We start from the raw sequence: 23,272 nt of genomic DNA on the forward strand, positions 1-23,272 counted from the left end.
TGTGTACCCATGGCTCTAACAAGTGGAAAGGAAGTACTAAGGGGAATTGCCTCCTTGGGAAATCCATGTAGCTTGTGAATTTTGTGATTGAAATAGCATCAATAGTCCAGGAGTGGTGGCTCACACCTGTTATCTCAGCAGTTTGAAAGGCCAAGGCGGGCGGATCACCTGAGGTCAGGAGTTCAAGACCAGCCTGGCCAACATGGTGAAACTCAGTCTCTACTAAAAATACAAAAAAAATTAGCTGGTCATGGTGGTTGGCACCTGTTATCCCAGGTAATCAGGAGGTTAAGGCAGGAGAATCTCTTGAACCCGGGAGGCAGAGGTTGAAGTGAGATGAAATCACGGCACTGTACTCCAGCCTGGGCAACAGAGTGAGGTTCCATCTCAAAAAAATAAAATAAATAAAAGAAAAGAAATAGCATTAATAAAATCAATAAAAGCCTGATATTGAGGAAAGATGACACAAACACGCACAGAACTGGTTATCTCTAACTTTGTGCCACTCATGACAGGCAGATATTCAAAAGAGGATGGACGGTATACTTGGTATAACTGAATGCAAACACAGTACCTGGAATGAACTTGTCATTGGAGCAAAGGAAAAAAGTATAAATTAGTGTATGTATTTAAACATTATTGAACGCTGGCATTCATTCTATACTCAAATAAAATGTTTTGATACTAATGAATTATTTTGACTTTATTGGGATAACTTTTTCTGTATAAAAGGACAATTGTGTCAAGAGGAGGAAAAGAAGTACAAAAAATAAGTGTTTTTGCATTTTATTGAGAATTTTCTTGATAGTAGTAAGCTCATATTTTATTTTGCAAATGTATGGTAGAAACATTTAGAAATGTGTCAGAATGTCTCCCTGTAATATTTAGTTGTTTAAATATAAAATTTTGCATGGAATAAGGGCATGTACCTGTTATTCTTTTTGCAAAATGTATTGATATTTTCTAATATAACAGTAATATATTTATTATAAGATGTTCAAAACATAGTAATACATAATGAAAAAACTAAAATTGCCCCATAATCCCAATACTGAGAGAAAACGCACATTTCCTTTTATGAGAAATATATGAATTCAGGATATTTTCACATCATGTAGTTTACATGGAAGGAAAAAGTGGGAAAATGGAAAAGTAGGTGTCAATACCTTGCAGGTTCTCCAGAAGGCTGTATGTGCTCTCAATCAGCAATCAATATATGATGCTTTTTCTCACATAACCAGAATTCATGGGTATAGGAATCAAGTGGTGGAAATGAGTGGTGCCACTAAGTATTACCCCTAGTATCCCACAAGCAAAATTTTTGCTTCTGGTCGCATGCCCTTATATTCTCCTGGGCTAATGGTGTTATTTTCAAAGGGAGGAATGCTCCCACCAGGAGACACAACAATGATTCAGTTGAACTGGAAGTTAAGACAACTGCCTAGGTTCTTTGGGTTCTTCTCATCTCTGAATCAGCAAGCAAAGAAAGGAGTCACTGTGCTGGCTGGGATGACTGATCCTGACTGCAAATGGGAAATTGAACCACTGCTCCATCACGGAGGTAAGGAAGAGTGTGTCTGGAACACAGGAGAGCTCTTAGAGTGTCTTTTGGTATTACCATGTTGTCTCAGTCCATTTTGTACTGTTATACACAATGCCACAGACTGGGTAATTTATAAAGAAAAGAAGTTTATTTCTTACAGTTCTGGAGACTGGGAAGTCTAAGATGAAAGAACTATAGAAGTTGAAGGCCTTCCTGCTGCATCATAATATGGAGGAAGGCATCATATGGCAAGAGAGTATACAAAAACAAGACAGCAAGAGAAGGCTGAATTTACTTTTATAACAAGCCCATTCCCACGATAATGGCATCGATCCATTCATGAAAGCAGAGCCCTCATGACCTAATCAATTCTTTAAGATCTTACCTCTCAGTATTGTTGCATTGGTGATTATGTTTCCAACATATGAATTTTGGGGGACACAGTCAAACCATAGCACTTGCCCTGTGATTAAGGTCAATGGAAAACTACAACAACCCAATCCAGGCAGGACTACTAATTGCCCAGACACTTCTGGAATGAAGTTTTGGGTTACCCTACAGGGAAAGAACCATGATCAGCTGAGGTGTCTGCTGAAAACAGAGGAAATACAGAATGACTAGTAAAAGAAGGGAGTTATAAATACTAGCTCTAACTAGGTATAAATAAGAGTTACAGAAACAAGGATTGCAATTTTAAAAGTTTTAAATTTTTTATTTTATTATGAATATATTTGTGTACATGAATATGTTTGTGTACATGTGAGCATTTCTGTATATGTGTGTGTTTTGATTTATATATATATATATATATATATATAGTCTTTGTGTTTCCTCTCTTATTCCCTGATCATGTAACATAAGATATATTGACTTTGTATCATAGTATTTAGGTATCGTTTATTTTACATCATAGTATTTAAGTAATAGAATATTGTATTAGTCTGTTCTTGCATTATTATAAAGAAACACCTGAGACTGGGTAATTTATAATAAAAGAGGTTTAATCTTCTCACAATTCTTCATGTTGTACAGGAAACATGGAAGCATCTACTGGGGAGGGCTCAGAGAGCTTTCATTCATGGCAGAAGGAAAAGTGGGAGCAGGTGTCTTCCATGGCAGGGGAAAGACCAAGGTGTGGGGAGGTGCCACATACTTTAAAATGACAAGATCTCACAATAACTCACTGACTACCACTAGAAAAGTACCAAGAGAGAAATCCATCCCCACGATCCAATCACCACCTACCAGGTCCCACCTCCAACACTGAGGATTACAACTTGACATGAGATTTGAGTGAGGACAAAGATCCAAACCATATCATTCCTTCCAGGGCCCCTCCCAAATTTTATGTTCCCACATTTTAAAATACAATCATGCCTTCCCAACGGTCCCCCAAAGTCTTAACTCATTTCAGCATTACCTGAAAGGTCTATAGTCCAAAACCTCATTGGATACAAGGCTAGTCCCTTCCACCTATGGGCCTGTAAAATCAAAAACAAGTTAGTTGCTCCCAAGATACAATGGGAGTGTAGGCATTGAGTCAATATTCCCATTCCAAAAGGAAGAAATCGGCCAAAAGAAAGAGGCTACGTGCCCCCACATATGTCTGAGACCTGGCAGGACAGTCATTAATCTTAAAGCTTGAAAATAATCTCCTTTGACTCCATGTCTCATATCCAGGACACACTAGTACAAGAGGTAGGCTCCCAAGGCCTTGGGAAGTTCCACCTTTTTGGCTTTGTAAGGTTCAGCCTATACAGTTGCTCTCAAGGGCTACCATTGAAGGTCTGTAGCTTTTCCAGGCATGTAGTGCAAGCTGCCAATGGCTCTACCATTCTCGGGTCTGGAGCATGGGGGCCCTCTTCTCACAACTCCACTAAGTGGTGTCCTAGTTGGGGCTAAGTGTGGGGGCTCCAATCCCACATATCCCCTCTGCACTTCCCTAGTGGAGGTTTTCCATGAGGGCGCTGCCCTGGCAGCAGGCTTCTCCTTGGACATCCAGGCTTTTCCATACATCTTCTGAAATCTAGGCAGGGGTTCTCAAGCCTCAACTTTTGCACTCTACATGCCCACAGGCTCAACATCATGTGGAAGCTGCCAAGGTTTACAGCTTACACCCTCTGAAACAGTGGCTAGAGCTATATGTGTGCCCCTTTTAGCAATGGCTGGAGCTGGAGTGGTTGGCAGGCAAAAAGCAGTGACCCAAGGCTGCACAGGGCAACAGGGCCCTGGGCCTGGCCAACAAAACCCTTCTGTCCTCCTAAGCCTCCAGGCCTGTGATAGAAGAGGCTGCCACAAAGTTCTCTGAAATGTCTTCAAGGCCTTTTCCTCCCTTTCTTAGTTATTATCACTTGGCTTCCTTTTAGTTATGCAAATTTCTGCAACCTGCTTGAATTCCTCCCCTGCAAATGGGATTTTCTTTTCTACCACATGGTCAGGCTGCAAATTTTCCAAACTTTTATGCTCCACTTTCTTTTTTTTGTTTGTTTGTTTGTTTGTTTGTTTGTTTGTTTTTGAGGCAGAGTCTCACTCTGTTGCCCAGGTTGGAGTGCAGTGGTGCGATCTCGGCTCACTGCCAGCTCCATCTCCTGGGTTCACGCCATTCTCCTGCCTCAGCCTCCCTGGTAGCTGGGACTACAGGTGCCTGCCACCACGCCCGGCTAATGTTTTGTATTTCTTTAGTAGAGATGGGGTTTCACCATTTTAGCCAGGATGGTCTCGATCTCCTGACCTCGTGATCCACCCACCTTGGCCTTCCAAAGTGCTGGGATTACAGGCTTGAGCCACCACACCTGGCCTACTCCACTTTCATTTCAAATATAAGTTCCAGTTTCAGGTGGTTTCTTTGCTTACATATATGAGCATAGTTTGTTAGAAGCAGCCTGGCCACATCTTGAATACTTTGCTGCTTAGAAATTTCTTTTGCCAGATACCCTAAATCATTTCTCTCAAGTTCAAAGTTTCACAAATTCCTAAGGCAGAGGTAGAATTCAACCAACCTTTTTGCTGAGGCATAACAAAAGTGACCTTTGCTTCAGTTCCCAATAAGTTCCTCATCTCCATCAGCAACCTCCTCAGCCTAGCCATCTCTGCCCATATTACTATCAGCATTTAGGACACCATCATTCAAAAAGTCTCTAGGAAGTGCCAAACCTTCCTTCATCTTCTTGTCTTCTGATCTCTCCACACTCTTCCAACCTCTACTCATTAGCCACTTTAAAAGTTTCTTCCACATTTTCAGATATCTTTATAGCAATGCCCCACTCCCAGTACCAATTTTCCATATTAGTCCACTCTCACATTGCCATAAAGAAATGCCTGAGACTGGGTAATTTATAAGAAGTTTAATGGATCACAATTCTGCAGGCTGTAGAGAAAGCATGGTGGCATCTTCTGAGGATAACTCAGAGCTTTTATTCATGGTGGAAAGCAATAAAGGAGCAGATGTTTTACATGGCAGGAGCAGGTGGCAGGGGAGGTGCCACACACTGTTAAATTGCCAGATCTCCCAAGAATTCATTCACTATCACTAGAACAGCACCAAGGGGGAAATCTGCCTCCATGATCAAATCACAACCCACCAGACCCCACCTCCAACAATAGGGATTACAATTTGATATGAGATTTGGGCAAAGACACAGATTCAAACAATATCAAATATCAAAGAGAAGAGTAAACGTTGCTCAAGGACTTTACTTCCTTTTCTAGGGAGGATTTTGTGCATTTTTAGTTTTATGCAGGATAGCTATATCATATTAGGCAGAATTATGACCTTGTCATTCATTATCGTTTTTTGGATATTAGGTATGGTTTAAGGAGAAAAGTATGGGTGTCAAGTTGACAAGAGGTGGATTTGTGATGGCTGATTTTAGGTGTCTACTTGACTCAGATAAAGAATACCCAGATGCCTGCTCAAACATTATTTCTGGATATGTCTGTGATAGTGTTTCCAGAGATTAGCGTCTGAATCAGTAGGTTGAGTAAAGAGTATTGCCCTCACCAATGTGTGTGGACATCACCCAATCAATTGAAGACTTGAATAGAGCAACAAGGCTGAATAAGAGGAAACTCCTTCTATCTGACTGCTTTAAGCTTGGGTGTCATTCTTTCCTGACCCTCATACTTGAACTGAAACATTGGCTTTTCTTGGGTCACAAGCCTGCCAACTTCTGAGCTGGAAGTTACACCACCAGTTCTCATGGTTTGCAGAAATTTGAACTCAAACTGGAATTACACATTGGCTCTCCCAGGTCTCCAGTGTGTACTGACTGAAGGTCTTGCAATTTCTTAGCCTCCATAATTGCATAAGCCAACTGTGTGTGTGTGTGTGTGTGTGTGTTTGTGTATGTGTGTATCCCCATTTGGTTCTGTTTCTCTGAGGAACTCTAATACATTTCCCTTACAACCTCCAGAAAGAACCAATCCTGCCTACCAACACACCTTGAATTTAGCCCAGTGAGACTCATTTCAGACTTCTGACCTTCATAACTATAAGAGAATAAATTTATGTTGTCACTAAATTTGTGCTGATTTGTTACAGCAATAGTTGGAAACTAGTAACCATATGTAATTAGGTCAAATTCTGAATTGTGTTGTTCAGTTATTCTTTCTATATGCCTACTATTTCAGTCTGAGGTCATTTTTCTTCTATCAGAAGTGTTCCCTTTAACAACTGTGATAGCTCAGACCTGATTGTGATGAATACTCTTAGGTCTTACTCATCTTTAGTTTTCAGAAAATTATGATGTGTCTAGCTGTGATTTTCTTCGTATTTATCTTGCTTGGGGTTTACTGAGCTTCTTTATTTATTTTTATTTTTTTATTTTTATTTTTTTTAATTTATTTATTATTATTATACTTTAAGTTGTAGGGTACATGTGCATAACGTGCAGGTTTGTTACCTATGTATACTTGTGCCATGTTGCTGTGCTGCACCCATCAACTCGTCATTTACATCAGGTATAACTCCCAATGCAATCCCTCCCCCCTCCCCCCTCCCCATGATAGGCCCCGGTGTGTGATGTTCCCCTTCCTGAGTCCGAGTGATCTCATTGTTCAGTTCCCACCTATGAGTGAGAACATGCGGTGTTTGGTTTTCTGTTCTTGTGATAGTTTGCTAAGAATGATGGATTCCAGCTGCATCCAAGTCCCTACAAAGGACTCAAACTCATCCTTTTTTATGGCTGCATAGTATTCCATGGTGTATATGTGCCACATTTTCTTAATCCAATCTGTCACTGATGGACATTTGGGTTGATTCCAAGTCTTTGCTATTGTGAATAGTGCTGCAATAAACATACGTGTGCATGTGTCTTTATAGCAGCATAATTTGTAATCCTTTGGGTATATATCCAGTAATGGGATGGCTGGGTCATATGGTACATCTAGTTCTAGATCCTTGAGGAATCGCCATACTGTTTTCCATAATGGTTGACCTAGTTTACAATCCCACCAACAGTGTAAAAGTGTTCCTATTTCTCCACATCCTCTCCAGCACCTGTTGTTTCCTGACTTTTTAATGATTGCCATTCTAACTGGTGTGAGATGGTATCTCATGGTGGTTTTGATTTGCATTTCTCTGATGGCCAGTGATGATGACCATTTTTTCATGTGTCTGTTGGCTGTATGAATGTCTTCTTTTGAGAAATGTCTGTTCATGTCCTTTGCCCACTTTTTGATGGGGTTGTTTGTTTTTTTCTTGTAAATTTGTTTGAGTTCTTTGTAGGTTCTGGATATTAGCCCTTTGTCAGATGAGTAGATTGCAAAAATTTTCTCCCATTCTGTAGGTTGCCTGTTCACTCTGATGGTAGTGTCTTTTGCTGTGCAGAAGCTCTTTAGTTTAATGAGATCCCATTTGTCAATTTTGGCTTTTGCTGCTGTTGCTTTTGGTGTTTTAGACATGAAATCTTTGCCCATGCCTATGTCCTGAATGGTACTACCTAGGTTTTCCTCTAGGATTTTTATGGTATTAGGTCTAACATTTAAGTCTCTAATCCATCTTGAATTAATTTTCGTATAAGGAGTAAGGAAAGGATCCAGTTTCAGCTTTCTACTTATGGCTAGCCAATTTTCCCAGCACCATTTATTAAATAGGGAATCCTTTCCCCATTTCTTGTTTCTCTCAGGTTTGTCAAAGATCAGATGGCTGTAGATGTGTGGTATTATTTCTGAGGACTCTGTTCTGTTCCATTGGTCTATATCTCTGTTTTGGTACCAGTACCATGCTGTTTTGGTTACTGTAGCCTTGTAGTATAGTTTGAAGTCAGGTAGCGTGATGCCTCCAGCTTTGTTCTTTTGGCTTAGGATTGTCTTGGAGATGCGGGCTCTTTTTTGGTTCCATATGAACTTTAAAGCAGTTTTTTCCAATTCTGTGAAGAAACTCATTGGTAGCTTGATGGGGATGGCATTGAATCTATAAATTACCTTGGGCAGTATGGCCATTTTCACAATATTGATTCTTCCTATCCATGAGCATGGTATGTTCTTCCATTTGTTTGTGTCCTCTTTGATTTCACTGAGCAGTGGTTTGTAGTTCTCCTTGAAGAGGTCCTTTACATCCCTTGTAAGTTGGATTCCTAGGTATTTGATTCTCTTTGAAGCAATTGTGAATGGAAGTTCATTCCTGATTTGGCTCTCTGTTTGTCTGTTACTGGTGTATAAGAATGCTTGTGATTTTTGCACATTAATTTTGTATCCTGAGACTTTGCTGAAGTTGCTTATCAGCTTAAGGAGATTTTGGGCTGAGACAATGGGGTTTTCTAAATATACAATCATGTCATCTGCAAACAGGGACAATTTGACTTCTTCTTTTCCTAACTGAATACCCTTGATTTCTTTCTCTTGCCTGATTGCCCTAGCCAGAACTTCCAACACTATGTTGAATAGGAGTGGTGAGAGAGGGCATCCCTGTCTTGTGCCAGTTTTCAAAGGGAATTTTTCCAGTTTTTGCCCGTTCAGTATGATATTGGCTGTGGGTTTGTCATAAATAGCTCTTATTATTTTGAGGTACGTTCCATCAATACCGAATTTATTGAGCGTTTTTAGCATGAAGGGCTGTTGAATTTTGTCAAAAGCCTTTTCTGCATCAATTGAGATAATCATGTGAGTTTTGTCTTTGGTTCTGTTTATATGCTGGATTATGTTTATTGATTTGCAAATGTTGAACCAGCCTTGCATCCCAGGGATGAAGCCCACTTGATCATGGTGGATAAGCTTTTTGATGTGTTGCTGAATCCGGTTTGCCAGTATTTTATTGAGGATTTTTGCATCGATGTTCATCAGGGATATTGGTCTAAAATTCTCTTTTTTTGTTGTGTCTCTGCCAGGCTTTGGTATCAGGATGATGTTGGCCTCATAAAATGAGTTAGGGAGGATTCCCTCTTTTTCTATTGATTGGAATAGTTTCAGAAGGAATGGTACCAACTCCTCTTTGTACCTCTGGTAGAATTCAGCTGTGAATCCATCTGGTCCTGGACTTTTTTTGGTTGGTAGGCTATTAATTGTTGCCTCAATTTCAGAGCCTGCTATTGGTCTATTCAGGGATTCAACTTCTTCCTGGTTTAGTCTTGGAAGAGTGTAAGTGTCCAGGAAATTATCCATTTCTTCTAGATTTTCCAGTTTATTTGCGTAGAGGTGTTTATAGTATTCTCTGATGGTAGTTTGTATTTCTGTGAGGTCAGTGGTGATATCCCCTTGATCATTTTTAATTGCGTCGATTTGATTCTTCTCTCTTTTCTTCTTTATTAGTCTGGCTAGTGGTCTGTCAATTTTGTTGATCTTTTCAAAAAACCAACTCCTGGATTCATTGATTTTTTGGAGGGTTTTTTGTGTTTCTATCTCCTTCAGTTCTGCTCTGATCTTAGTTATTTCTTGCCTTCTGCTAGCTTTCGAATGTGTTTGCTCTTGCTTCTCTAGTTCTTTTAATTGCGATGTTAGAGTGTCAATTTTACATCTTTCCTGCTTTCTCTTGTGGGCATTTAGTGCTATAAATTTCCCTCTACACACTGCTTTAAATGTGTCCCAGAGATTCTGGTATGTTGTATCTTTGTTCTCATTGGTTTCAAAGAACATCTTTATTTCTGCCTTCATTTCGTTATGTACCCAGTAGTCATTCAGGAGCAGGTTGTTCAGTTTCCATGTAGTTGAGCGGTTTTGATTGAGTTTCTTAGTCCTGAGTTCTAGTTTGATTGCACTGTGGTCTGAGAGACAGTTTGTTATAATTTCTGTTCTTGTACATTTGCTGAGGAGTGCTTTACTTCCAATTACGTGGTCAATTTTGGAGTAAGTATGATGTGGTGCTGAGAAGAATGTATATTCTGTTGATTTGGGGTGGAGAGTTCTATAGATGTCTATTAGGTCTGCTTGCTGCAGAGATGAGTTCAATTCCTGGATATCCTTGTTAACTTTCTGTCTCGTTGATCTGTCTAATGTTGACAGTGGAGTGTTGAAGTCTCCCATTATTATTGTATGGGAGTCTAAGTCTCTTTGTAAGTCTCTAAGGACTTGCTTGATGAATCTGGGTGCTCCTGTATTGGGTGCATATATATTTAGGATAGTTAGCTCTTCCTGTTGAATTGATCCCTTTACCATTATGTAATGGCCTTCTTTGTCTCTTTTGATCTTTGATGGTTTAAAGTCTGTTTTATCAGAGACTAGTATTGCAACCCCTGCTTTTTTTTGTTCTCCATTTGCTTGGTAAATCTTCCTCCATCCCTTTATTTTGAGCCTATGTATGTCTCTGCGTGTGAGATGGGTCTCCTGAATACAGCAGACTGATGGGTCTTGACTCTTTATCCAGTTTGCCAGTCTGTGTCTTTTAATTGGAGCATTTAGTCCATTTACATTTAAGGTTAAGATTGTTATGTGTGAACTTGATCCTGCCATTATGATATTAACTGGTTATTTTGCTCATTAGTTGATGCAGTTTCTTCCTAGCCTCAATGGTCTTTACATTTTGGCATGTTTTTGCAATGGCTGGTACCGGTTGTTCCTTTCCATGTTTAGTGCTTCCTTCAGGATCTCTTGTAAGGCAGGCCTAGTGGTGACAAAATCTCTAAGCATTTGCTTATCTGTAAAGGATTTTATTTCTCCTTCACTTATGAAACTTAGTTTGGCTGGATATGAAATTCTGGGTTTAAAATTCTTTTCTTTAAGAATGTTGAATATTGGCCCCCACTCTCTTCTGGCTTGTAGAGTTTCTGCTGAGAGATCTGCTGTTAGTCTGATGGGCTTCCCTTTGTGGGTAACCCGACCTTTCTCTCTGGCTGCCCTTAAGATTTTTTCCTTCATTTCAACTTTGGTGAATCTGGCAATTATGTGTCTTGGAGTTGCTCTTCTCGAGGAGTATCTTTGTGGCGTTCTCTGTATTTCCTGGATTTGAATGTTGGCCTGCCCTACTAGGTTGGGGAAGTTCTCCTGGATGATATCCTGAAGAGTGTTTTCCAACTTGGTTCCATTTTCCCCCTCACTTTCAGGCACCCCAATCAGACGTAGATTTGGTCTTTTTACATAATCCCATACTTCTTGCAGGCTTTGTTCGTTTCTTTTTCTTCTTTTTTCTTTTGGTTTCTCTTCTCGCTTCATTTCATTCATTTGATCCTCAATCGCTGATACTCTTTCTTCCAGTTGATCGAGTCGGTTACTGAAGCTTGTGCATTTGTCACGTATTTCTCGTGTCATGGTTTTCATCTCTTTCATTTCGTTTAGGACCTTCTCTGCATTAATTACTCTAGCCATCAATTCTTCCACTTTTTTTTCAAGATTTTTAGTTTCTTTGCGCTGGGTACGTAACTCCTCCTTTAGCTCTGAGAAATTTGATGGACTGAAGCCTTCTTCTCTCATCTCGTCAAAGTCATTCTCCGTCCAGCTTTGATCCGTTGCTGGCGATGAGCTGCGCTCCTTTGCCGGGGGAGATGCGCTCTTATTTTTTGAATTTCCAGCTTTTCTGCCCTGCTTTTTCCCCATCTTTGTGGTTTTATCTGCCTCTGGTCTTTGATGATGGTGATGTACTGATGGGGTTTTGGTGTAGGTGTCCTTCCTGTTTGATAGTTTTCCTTCTAACAGTCAGGACCCTCAGCTGTAGGTCTGTTGGAGATTGCTTGAGGTCCACTCCAGACCCTGTTTGCCTGGGTATCAGCAGCAGAGGCTGCAGAAGATAGAATATTTCTGAACAGCGAGTGTACCTGTCTGATTCTTGCTTTGGAAGCTTCCTCTCAGGGGTGTACTCCTCCCTGTGAGGTGTGGGGTGTCAGACTGCCCCTAGTGGGGGATGTCTCCCAGTTAGGCTACTCAGGGGTCAGGGACCCGCTTGAGCAGGGAGTCTGTCCCTTCTCAGATCTCAACCTCCGTGTTGGGAGATCCACTGCTCTCTTCAAAGCTGTCAGACAGAGTCGTTTGCGTCTGTGCAGAGGTGTCTGTGTGTCTTAGTTTACTGTGCCCTGTCCCCAGAGGTGGAGTCTACAGAGACAGGCAGGTTTCCTTGAGCTGCTGTGAGCTCCACCCAGTTCGAGCTTCCCAGCAGCTTTGTTTACCTACTTAAGCCTCAGCAATGGCGGGCGCCCCTCCCCCAGCCTCGCTGCTGCCTTGCCGGTAGATCACAGACTGCTGCGCTAGCAACGAGGGAGGCTCCGTGGGTGTGGGACCCTCCCGGCCAGGTGTGGGATATGATCTCCTGGTGTGCCTGTTTCCTAAAGCGCAGTATTGGGGTGGGAGTTACCCGATTTTCCAGGTGTTGTGTGTCTCAGTTCCCCTGGCTAGGAAAAGGGACTCCCTTCCCCCTTGCGCTTCCCAGGTGAGGCAATGCCTCGCCCTGCTTCAGCTCTCGCTGGTCGGGCTGCAGCAGCTGACCAGCTCCGATCGTCCGGCACTCCCCAGTGAGATGAACCCAGTACCTCAGTTGAAAATGCAGAAATCACCGGTCTTCTGTGTCGCTGGCGCTGGGAGTTGGAGACTGGAGCTGCTCCTATTTGGCCATCTTGCTCTGCCCCCTACTGAGCTTCTTAATGGGTAGGTTTATATCTTTCATTAATTTCAAAAAAATATCATTGGCTATAACCTTTTTGAATATTGTTTCTTTCTTATCTCCTCTCTACTCTTTGGACCTTAATTGCTCATATGTTTGATGTATGAACATGTCCAACATCTCTCTTATACTTTTATATATATACCATTTTATATTTCTATACTTCAGTTTAGCTGTTTTCTATTGACCCTGCTTTTGTTTAACTAATTATCCTATGTGTAACCTACTATTAAGCCAATCTATTGAGTTATTCGTTTCATATAGTATATTTTTCAGTTTCAAAATGCTCACTTAATTATATATAGAGGTTTCAATTCTAAAATCATCCAGTTTTTATTTGTTGGTCATTGTCTATATTAAATTGAAAAGTTCATGCATATCTTTTTAAGTATTAGTTCACTCATTTCAATATCTGGATGGCCTGTGAGAAAGCTTCTATATCTTGACTATCTGTCACATCAGCTTGCCACTTTGTATGTCTCATAATTTTTTCTTTTTTTTAATTATACTTTAAGTTCTAGGATACATGGGCGGAATGTGCAAGTTTGTTACATAGGTATATGCATGCCATGGTGGTTTGCTGCACCTATCAACCCATCATCTACATTAGGTATTTCTCCTAATGCTATCCCTCTCCCAGACCCCCAGCCCCACAACAGGCCCTGGTGTGTGATGTTTCCCTCCCTGTGTCCATACGTTGTCATTGTTCAACTTCCACTTATGAGTGAGAACATGCAGTTTTTGGTTTTCTGTTCTTGTGCTAGTTTGCTGAGAATGATGGTTTCCGGCTTCATCCATGTCCCTGCAAAGGACATGAACTCATCCATTTTGCATAGTATTCCATGGTGTATATATGCCACATGTTCTGTATCCAGTCTATCATTGATAGGCATTTGGGTTGGTTCTAAGTCTTTGCTATTGTGAACAGTGCCACAATAAACATATGTGTGCATGTGTCTTTATAGTAGAATGATTTGTAATCGTTTGGGTACATACCCAGTAATGAGATTGCTGGGTCAAATGGTATTTCTGGTTCTAGATCCTTCAAGAATCACCACACTGTCTTCCACAATGGTTGAACTAATTTACACTCCCACCAACAGTGTAAAAGCGTTCCTATTTGTCCACATCCCCTCCAGCATCTGTCGTTTTCTGACTTTTTAATAATTGACATTCTAACTGGCATGAGATGGTATCTCCTTGTGGTTTTGATTTGCATTCCTCTAATGACCAGTAATGATGAGCTTTTTTTCATGTTTGTTGGCTGCATAAATGTCTTCTTTTGAGAAGTGTCTGCTCATATCCTTCACCCACTTTTTGATAGGGTTGTTTTTTTCTTGTAAATTTGTTTAAGTTCTTTGTAGATTCTGGATATTAGCCCTTTGTCAGATGGATAGATTGCAAAAATTTTCTCCCATTCTGTAGGATGCCTGTTCACACTGATGATAGTTTATTTTGCTGTGCAGAAGCGCTTTGGTTTAATTAGATCCCATTTGTCAATGTTGGCTTTTGTTGCCATTGCTTTTGGTGTTTTAGTCATGAAGTTTTGCCCATGCCTATGTCATGAAAGTTATTGCCTAGGTTTTCTTCTAGGGTTTTTATGGTTTTAGGTCTTACATTTAAGACTTAATCCATCTTGAGTTAATTTTTGTATAAGGGCTAAGGAAGGGGTCCAGTTTCAGTTTTCAGCATATGGCTAGCCAGTTTTCCTATCACCATTTATTAAATAGGGAATCCTTTCCCCATTGCTTGTTTTCTCAAGTTTGTCAAAGATCAGATCATTGTAGATGTGTGGCGTTATTTCTGAGGCCTCTTTTCTGTTCTATTGGTCTCTATATCTGTTTTTGGTTACAGTACCATGCTGTTTTGGTTACTGCAGACTTGTAGCATAGATTGAAGTCAGGTAGTGTGATGTCTCCAACTTTGTTCTTTTTGCTTAGGATTGTCTTGGCTGTGCAGACTCTTTTTTGGTTCCGTATGAAATGAAAGTAGTTTTTTTGTTTGTTTGTTTTTTAGACGGAGACTCACTCTGTTGCCCAGGCTGGAGTGCAGTAGCACAATCTCGGTTCACTGCAAGCTCTGCCTCCTGGGTTCATGCCATTCTCCTGCCTCAGCCTCCTGAGTAGCTGGGACTATAGGTGCCCGCCACCATGCCTGGCTAATTTTTGTATTTTTAGTAGAGACGGAATTTCGCCATGTTAGCCAGGATGGTCTTGATCTCCTGACCTCGTAATCTGCCTGCCTTGGCCTCCCAAAGTGCTGGGATTACAGGTGTGAGCCAGTGTGCCCAGCTAAAGTAGTTTTTTTTTTTTTTTTTTTTGCTTCTGTGAAGAAAGTCAATGGCAGCTTGATGGGGATAGCAACAAATCTATAAATTACTTTGGACAGTATGACCCTTTTCATGATATTGATTCTTCCTGTCCATGAGCATGGACTGTTTTTCCATTTATTCATGTCCTCTCTTATTTCCTTAAGCAATGGTTTGTAGTTCTCCTTGAAAAGGTCCTTCACAACCCTTGTAAGTTGTATTCCTAGGTATTTTATTCTCTTTGTACCAATTGTGAATGGGACTTCACTCATGGTTTGGCTCTCTGTTTGTCTATTATTGGTGTATAGGAATGTTTGTGATTTCTGCACATTGATTTTGTATCCTGAGACTTTCCTGGAGTTGCTTACCAGCTTAAGGAGATTTGGGGCTGAGACGATGGAGTTTTCTAAATATGCAATCATGTCATCTGCAAACAGAGACAATTTGACTTCCTGTCTTCCTATTTGAATACCCTTTATTTCTTTCTCTTGCCTGATTGCCCTGGCCAGAACTTCCAATAATATGTTGAATAGGAGTGGTGAGAGAGAACATCCTTGTCTTGCGCTAGTTTTCAAAGGGAATGCTTCCAGTTTTTCCCATTCAGTATGATATTGGCTGTGGGTCTGTCATAAACAGCTCTTATTATTTTGCGATATGTTCCCTCAATACCTAGTTTATTGAGAGTTTTTAGCAGGAAGGGTGTTGAATTTTGTCAAAGGTCTTTTCTGCATCTATTGAGATAATCATGTGGTTTTTGCCATTGGTTCTGTTTATGTGATGGATTACGTTTATTGATTTCCATATGTTGAACCAGCCTTGTATCCCAGGGATGAAGCCAACTTGATCATGATGGGTAAGCTTTTTGATGCGCTGCTGGATTCAGTTTGCCACCATTTTTTTGAGGATTTCTGCATTGATGTTCATCAGGGATATTGGCCTGAAATTTTCTTTTTTTGTTGTGTCTCTGCCAGGTTTTAGTATCAGGATCATGATGGTCTCATAAAATGAGTTAGGGAGGACTCCCTCTTTTTCTATTGCTTGAAATAGTTTCAGAAGGAATGGTACCAGCTCCTCTGCACCTCTGGTAGAATTCAGCTGTGAATCTGTCGGGTCCTGGACTTTTCTTGGTTGGTAGTCTATTAATTACTGCCTCAATTTTGGAACTTGTTAATGATTTCTTCAGGGATTTGACTTCTTCCTGGTTTAGACTTGGGAGGGTGTATGTGTCCAGAAATTTATTCATTTCTTCTTGATTTTCTAGTGTTTACAGCATTCTCTGATAGTAGTTTTTATTTCTATGGGATCAGTGGTGATATCCCCTTTATCATTTTTTATTGTGTCTGTTTGGTTCTTCTCTCTTTTCTTCTTTATTAGTCTGGCTAGTGGTCTATCTATTTTGTTGATCTTTTCAAAAAACAGCTCCTGGATTCATTGATTTTTTGGAAGGGTTTTTCATGTCTCTATCTCCTTCAGTTCTGCTCTTATCTTAGTTATTTCTTGTCTTCTGCTAGCTTTTGAATTTGTTTCCTCTTGCTTCTCTGGTTATTTTAATTGTGATGTTAGGGTGTCGATTTTAGATCTTTCCTGCTTTCTGTTATGGGCATTTAGTGCTATAAATTTCCCTCTAAACGCAGCTTTAGCTGTGTCCCAGAGATTCTGGTACATTGTGTCTTTGTTCTCATTCATTTCAAAGAACTTATTTGTTTATACCTTAATTTCATTATTTACCCAGCAGTCATTCAGGAGCAGGTTGTTCAGTTTCCATGTAGTTGTGCGAGTTTGAGTGAGTTTCTTAACCCTAATTTCTAATTTGTTTGTGCTGTGATCTGAGAGACTATTTGTTATTATTTCATTCTTTTGCCTTTGCTGAGGAATGTTTTACTTCCAATTATGTGGTCAATTTTAGAATAAATGCGATGTGGTGCTGGGAAAAATGTATATTCTGTTGATTTGGAGCGGAGAGTTCTGTAGATGCCTATTAGGTCTGCTTGGTTCAGAACTGAGTTCAAGTCCTGAATATCCTTGTTAATTGTCTCATTGATCTGTCCAATATTGACAGTGGGGTGTTAAAGTCTCCCACTATTATTGTGTGGGAGTTTAAGTCACTTTGTAGGTCTCTGAGAACTTGCTTAGTTAGGATAGTTAGCTCTTCTTGTTTCATTGATCCCTTTACCATTATGTAATACCCTTCTTTGTCTCTTTTGATATTTGTTGGTTTAAAGTCTGTTTTTTCAGAGACTAGGAGTGCAACCACTGCTTTTTTTTTCTTTCCATTTGCTTGGTAAATATTCCTCCATCCCTTTATTTTGAGCCTATGTGTGTCTTTGCATGTGAGATGGGTCTCCTGAATACAGCACACCGATGGGTCTTAACTCTTTATCCAATTTGTCAATCTGTGTCTTTTAATTTGGGGAATTTAGCCCATTTACATTTAAGGTTAATATTGTTATGTGTGAATTTGATCCTGTCATTATGATGCTAGCTGGTTATTTTGCCCATTAGTTGATGCGGTTTTTTCATAGTGTCAGTGTTCTTTACAATTTGGTATGTTTTTGCAGTTGTTGGTACCAGTCGTTCCTTTTCATGTTTAGTGCTTCCTTCAGGAGCTGTTGTAAGGCAGGCCTGGTGGTGAGAAAATCTCTCAACATTTGCTTGTCTGTAAAGGATTTTATTTCTCCTTTGCTTATGAAGCTTAGTTTGGCTGGATATGAAATTCTGGGTTGAAAATTCTTCTCCTTAAGATTGTTGAATAATGGGCCCCACTCTCCTCTGGTTTGTAGGGTTTCTGCAGAGAGATCCACTGTTAGTCTGATGGACTTCCGTTTGTGGACATCAGACTTTGTGTCTCTCTGGCTGCCCTTAAGACATCAGACTTTTTGTCTCTCTGGCTGCCCTTAAGATTTTTTTCCTTCATTTCAACCTTGATGAATCTGATGATTAGGTGTCTTGGTGTTTCTCTTCTCAAGGAGTATCTTTGTAGTGTTCTCTGTATTTCCTAAATTTGAATGTTGGCCTGTCTTGCTAGGTTGGGGAAGTTCTCCAGGATAATACCCTGAAGAGTGTTTTCCAACTTAGTTCCATTCTCCCCATCACTTTCATGAACGCCAATCAAACGTAGGTTTGGTCTTTTCACATAGTCCCATATTTCTTGGAAGCTTTGTTCATTCCTTTTCATTCTTTTTTCTCTAATCTTATCTTCTCACTTTATTTCATTAAGTTGATCTTCTATCTCTGATATCCTTCTTTCTGCTTGATTGATTCAGCTATTGATGCTTGTGTATGCTTCTGAAAGTTTTCATGCTGTGTTTTTCAGCTCCATCAGGTCATTTATATTCTTCTCTAAATTGGTTATTCTAGTTAGCAGTTCCTCTAGCTTTTCTTCAAGGTTCTCAGCATCCTTACATTGGGTTATAACATGCTCTGTTAGCTCGGAGGAGTTTGTTATTACCCATCTTCTGAAGCCTACCTCTGTCAATTTGTTAAATTCATTCTCCATCCAGTTTTGTTCCCTTACTGGAGAGGAGTTGTGATTCCTTTGGAGGAGAAGAGGCATTCTGGTTTTTGCAATTTTCAGCCTTTTTGCACTGGTTTCTCCCCATCTTTGTGAATTTATCTGCCTTTGGTCTTTGATGTTGGTGATCTTTGGATGGAGTTTTGGTGTGGATGTCTTTTTTTGTTGATGTTGATACTATTCCTTTCTGCTTGTTAGTTTTCCTTCTAACAGGCCTCTCTGCTGCAGGTCTGCTGGAGTTTGCTGGTAGTCTGCTGCAGATCCTGTTTGCCTGGGTATCACCAGCAGAGGCTGCAGAACAGCAAAGATTGCTGACCGTTCCTTCCTCTGGAAGCTTTGTCCTAGAGGGGCACCCACCAGCTGGAGCTCTCCTCTATGAGGTGTCTGTCAACACATGCTGGGAGGTGTCTCCCAGTCAGGAGGCAGAGGGTTCAAGGACCTATCTGAGGAGGCAGTCTGTCCCTTAGCAGAGCTCAAGTGCTGTGCTGGAAGATCTGCTGCTCTCTTCAGAGCTGGCAGGCAGGAACTTTTAAGTCTGCTGAAGCTGTGCCCACAGCTGCCCCTTCCCCAGGTGCTCTGGCCCTGGGAGATGAGAGTTTTATCTATACACCCCTGACTGGAGCTGCTACCTTTCTTTCAGAGATGCCCTGCCCAGAGAGGAGAAATCTAGAGAGGCAGTCTGGCTACAGTGGCTTTGCCAAGCTGCAGTGGGCTCCACCCCGTTCAAACTTCTCAGTGACTTTCTTTATGTTCTGAGGGGGGAAAGCCTACTCAAGCCTCAGTAATGGCGGATCCCCTCCTCCCACCAAGCTGGAGCATCCCAGGTCAACTTCAGACTGCTGTGTTGGCAGTGAGAGTTTCAAGCCAGTGGATCTTAGTTTGCTGGGCTCCATGGGGATGGGGTCTACTGAGCTAGACCACTTGTCTTGCTGGCATTCCAGGTGCCACTTGGCTATAAAAATAAACTCTCTGTAGCTAGCTTGGTGTCTGCCCAAATGGCTGCCCAGTTTTGTGCTTAAAACTTAGGGCCCTGGTGGCATAGGCATCAGAGGGAATTTCCTGGTCTGTGGGTTGCAAAGACCATGGGAAAAGTGTAGTATCTGGGCCGGAATACACCATTCCTCAAGGCACAGTCCCTTACAGCTTCCCTTCGCTAGGGGTGGGAGTTCCTCAACCCCTTGGGCTTCCCGGGTGAGGTGACGGCCCACCCTGCTTCTGCTCACCCTTCATGGGTTGCACCCACTGTCTAACCAGTCCCAATGAAATGAACTGGGTACCTCAGTTGGAAATGCAGAAATCTCCCACCTTCTGCGTTGATCTCACTGGGAGCTGCAGACCAGGGCTGTTACTATTCGACCATCTTGCTAGCCGCCTCGTCTTATAATTTGTATTGCATGTCCAACATTGTTAATTAAAGGACCATAGAAAGTCCACATGATGCTGTCTTCTATCATAGATGGTTCTCCCTTTCATCTATTAAGCTAATGGGATGTGGGATAGGAGTAGGGAAGTGATAATGTCAATCTCATAAGGGATTGATCCGATTTTGGCTCAGTTTCAGTTTCTATAAGGCATATTCTACTTTACATCACTAATATTCCTATGTCATATCCATCTGCTGTTTTCAACTAAAACCTTGATGGAGTTTTGTCTCCTCAGCCTGAAAAATTATTAGAGATTCAGTTCTGCCATTTAGAAATGCTCAACTTGAAAATTTGACAAATGTCTTGAGTAAGGTATGGTTATGTTTTTGAAGCCCTTCAAATTTTAAGTTTTGTCATCCCAACCTTACAAGAATGCTAAAATCTCTGCTGATCTGCTTGCCCCTATAGAAGACGAAAGATTTATTTTCCTCACCCATTGTTAAGTTCATGTCTGAGGCCCTTATAATGAACAACAGATTAATATGAGAAAAGCATACAAATTTATTTAATATTAGTTTTATATGAAATGGAAGCCTTCAGAAATGAAGATTCAAAGAAACAAGTAAACTTGTGCATTTTCATGCTTAGGTTTGATGGAGAAATGGATAGTTATGGAGAAGTGTGGTTGGAAAAAATGGGTATGACCTAATGGTAATAAACCAAGGAGAAATTAGCAAGGCCTGTTTATTTAGCTTCTTCTTGGTCTGTAGGTATAGGGCAGGACCCTTCTGGAATGAAGGTCTTATGAGCTACTTTCTGACTAGGTAGGTCAGGGACTTCTTTATAGCTTGCTTCAGAGAAGAAAGATGAGAGAAAGTGAGAGAGTGACCTTCCTGCTTCGGTTTTCTCAATTTCCTTCAGTTTAAAATATTTAGTATACCAAGCTGCCATATTTTGGGGTAGCATGTTCTGAGCCCCAACAAGGGCAAGAGGAAGGTGAGTGTGCCCCTGCTGCTTCTGTTATTTTCTCAAATGCCAAGCTGCCATATTGTGGGGTAGCATGCCTTGAATCACATCAACCCTATAATCTGCATTTGTAAACTCTTAGTAAATCTAGTTTTAATAATAATAAATGTCTCTAGGTAAAAACAGGACCATAGAACCTTAGTGTCCATTCGTCACTCCTAGGACTTTCAGCTCTAGTCTACTTTTATTTTGCAGGCCCTTCGTCCCAGCTAGTCTCTTTTTCCTAAATGCCATAAGACTGCAGGATTTTTTACTTTTCCCTTCAGAAACTTTTAGCTTAGCTATTTAACTTCCCACATGGGCTCATAATATAGCAACCTCTGTGTACTTGAGGCCTCTCTAATTTACCATTTTGTCGCCCCAGCCCCATGTGACCAATAGAAGCTTTACTGGTTTCTGTTTCCCCAGCAGTTAATCTTTGTTCATGCTCAGAATCAGCAAATGACCCCAGTGAGAAAATGATGACCAGTAAACTGCCCACGTGTATAGAGATTTTTACTCTCTGAAATTTCATCAAATTAGGTATCATTGCTTCCATAGTTTTCTAGATTCTATTAGTTACGGTCAGTGGAAACATTAACCTGCTGTGACATATTATAGGCTGCCCAGAAGTAAAAGCCCTTTTATTACTTTTTGGAAAGTGATTATAAAAACAAAACTTACTTTGGGTAAAATAATTATTGTACACATATGCAGTCAGGGAGAAGGGTCCTTCTAACTAACTCCATCCTCCTTAATCCCATATATCAGACATTATCGTCATCATAGTTTTCTCACATGCCCTTACAAAATTCTTCCACACATATACACACATATGTGTGTCAGTACTATGTGTAACTTTTATGTATAAAAGATACTACATAGCACTTAAGAGTTTTTCACTCAGCTTTATATTCCAAAATGTTTTTAATTCAACTATGAAATTTAGAGCATTCTATGGAAAATCAGGAAATGCAAAGCTGTCAGAGGCTTTTGAACCACAGCAACTCCATCTTAAATAGGGGCTGTGTAAAATAAGGCTGAGACCTACTGGGCTGCATTCCCAGTAAGTTAAGGCATTCTAAGTCACAGGATGAGATAGGAGGTCAGTACAAGATACAGGTCATGAAGACCTTGCTGATAAAAACAAGTTGCAGTAAAAAAAAGCCATCAAAAATCCACCAAAAGCAAGATGGTGATGAGAGTGACCTCTGATCATCCTCACTGCTATACTCCCACCAGTGCCATGACAGTTTACAAATGCCATGGCAATGTCAGGAAGTTACCCTATATGGTCTAAAAAGGGGAGTCATAAATAATCCTCCCCTTGTTTAACATATAATCAAAAAATAACCACTAAAATGGGCAACCAGCCGCCCTCGGGCCTGCTCTGTCTATGGAGTAGCCATTCTCTATTCCCTTAGTTTCTTAATAAACTTGTTTTCACTTTACTCTGTGGACTCACCCAGAATTCTTTCTTGCGAAAGATACAAAAACCCTCTCTTGGAGTCTGGATCCAGACACCTTTCTGGAAACAAGGCTGTTTATTTATTTGCAGAAAAATGCTTAAATGCATTTAAATAGTCATCTTCTGACGAAAATTTAGGAATTTTCCAGTATCTTACTAATGCAATTCTATAGTAAGCATGGATGGCAGCAGGCAAAAAAAGAGAGCTTGTGCAGGGAAACTTTGCTTTATAAAACCATCAGGTCTCATGAGACTTACTCACTATCATGAGAACAGCACAGGAAAAACCTGCCCCCATGATTCAATTACCTCCCACTGGGTGTCTCCCACAACATGTGGGAATTCAAGATGAAATTTCGGTGGGGACACAGCCAAACCATATCATTCCACCCCTGGCCCCTCTCAAATCTCATGTCCTTACATTTCAAAACCAATCATGCCTTCCCCACAGTCCCCCAAAGTCTTAACTCATTGCATCATTAACTCAATAGTTCACAGTCCAACACCTCATCTGAGACAAAACAAGTCCCTTCTGCCTATGAGCCTGTAAAATCAAAAGCAAGTTAGTTACTTCCTAGATACAATGGGGCACAGACATTGGGTAAATACAGCCATTTCAAATGGGAGAAATTGGCCAAAACAAAGGGGCTACAGGCCCCATGCAAGTCCAAAATCCTGTGGAATAGTCAAATCTTAAAGCTCCAAAAGTATCTCCTCTGACTCCATGTCTCACATCCAGGTCACACTGATGCAACAGGTGGGTTCCCATGGTCTTCGGCAGCTCTGCCCCTGTGGCTTTACAGAGTATATAGCCTCCCTCACATCCACTTTCACAGGCTGGCATTGAATGTCTGCAGTTTTTCAGGTGTATGGTGCAAGCTGTCGGTGGAACTACCATTCTGGGGTCTGGAGGATGTTGGCCCCCTTCTCATGGCTCCACTAGGTGGTGCCCCAGTAGGGACTCTGTGTGGGGGCTCTGACTCCACATTTCCCTTCTGCACTGCACTAGCAGAGGTTCTCCATGAGAGCCCTGCCCCTGCAGCAAACTTTACC

The sequence above is a fragment of the Macaca mulatta genome, chromosome X (genome assembly GCF_049350105.2).
Source record: "Macaca mulatta isolate MMU2019108-1 chromosome X, T2T-MMU8v2.0, whole genome shotgun sequence".
Taxonomy (NCBI): Eukaryota; Metazoa; Chordata; class Mammalia; order Primates; family Cercopithecidae; genus Macaca; species Macaca mulatta.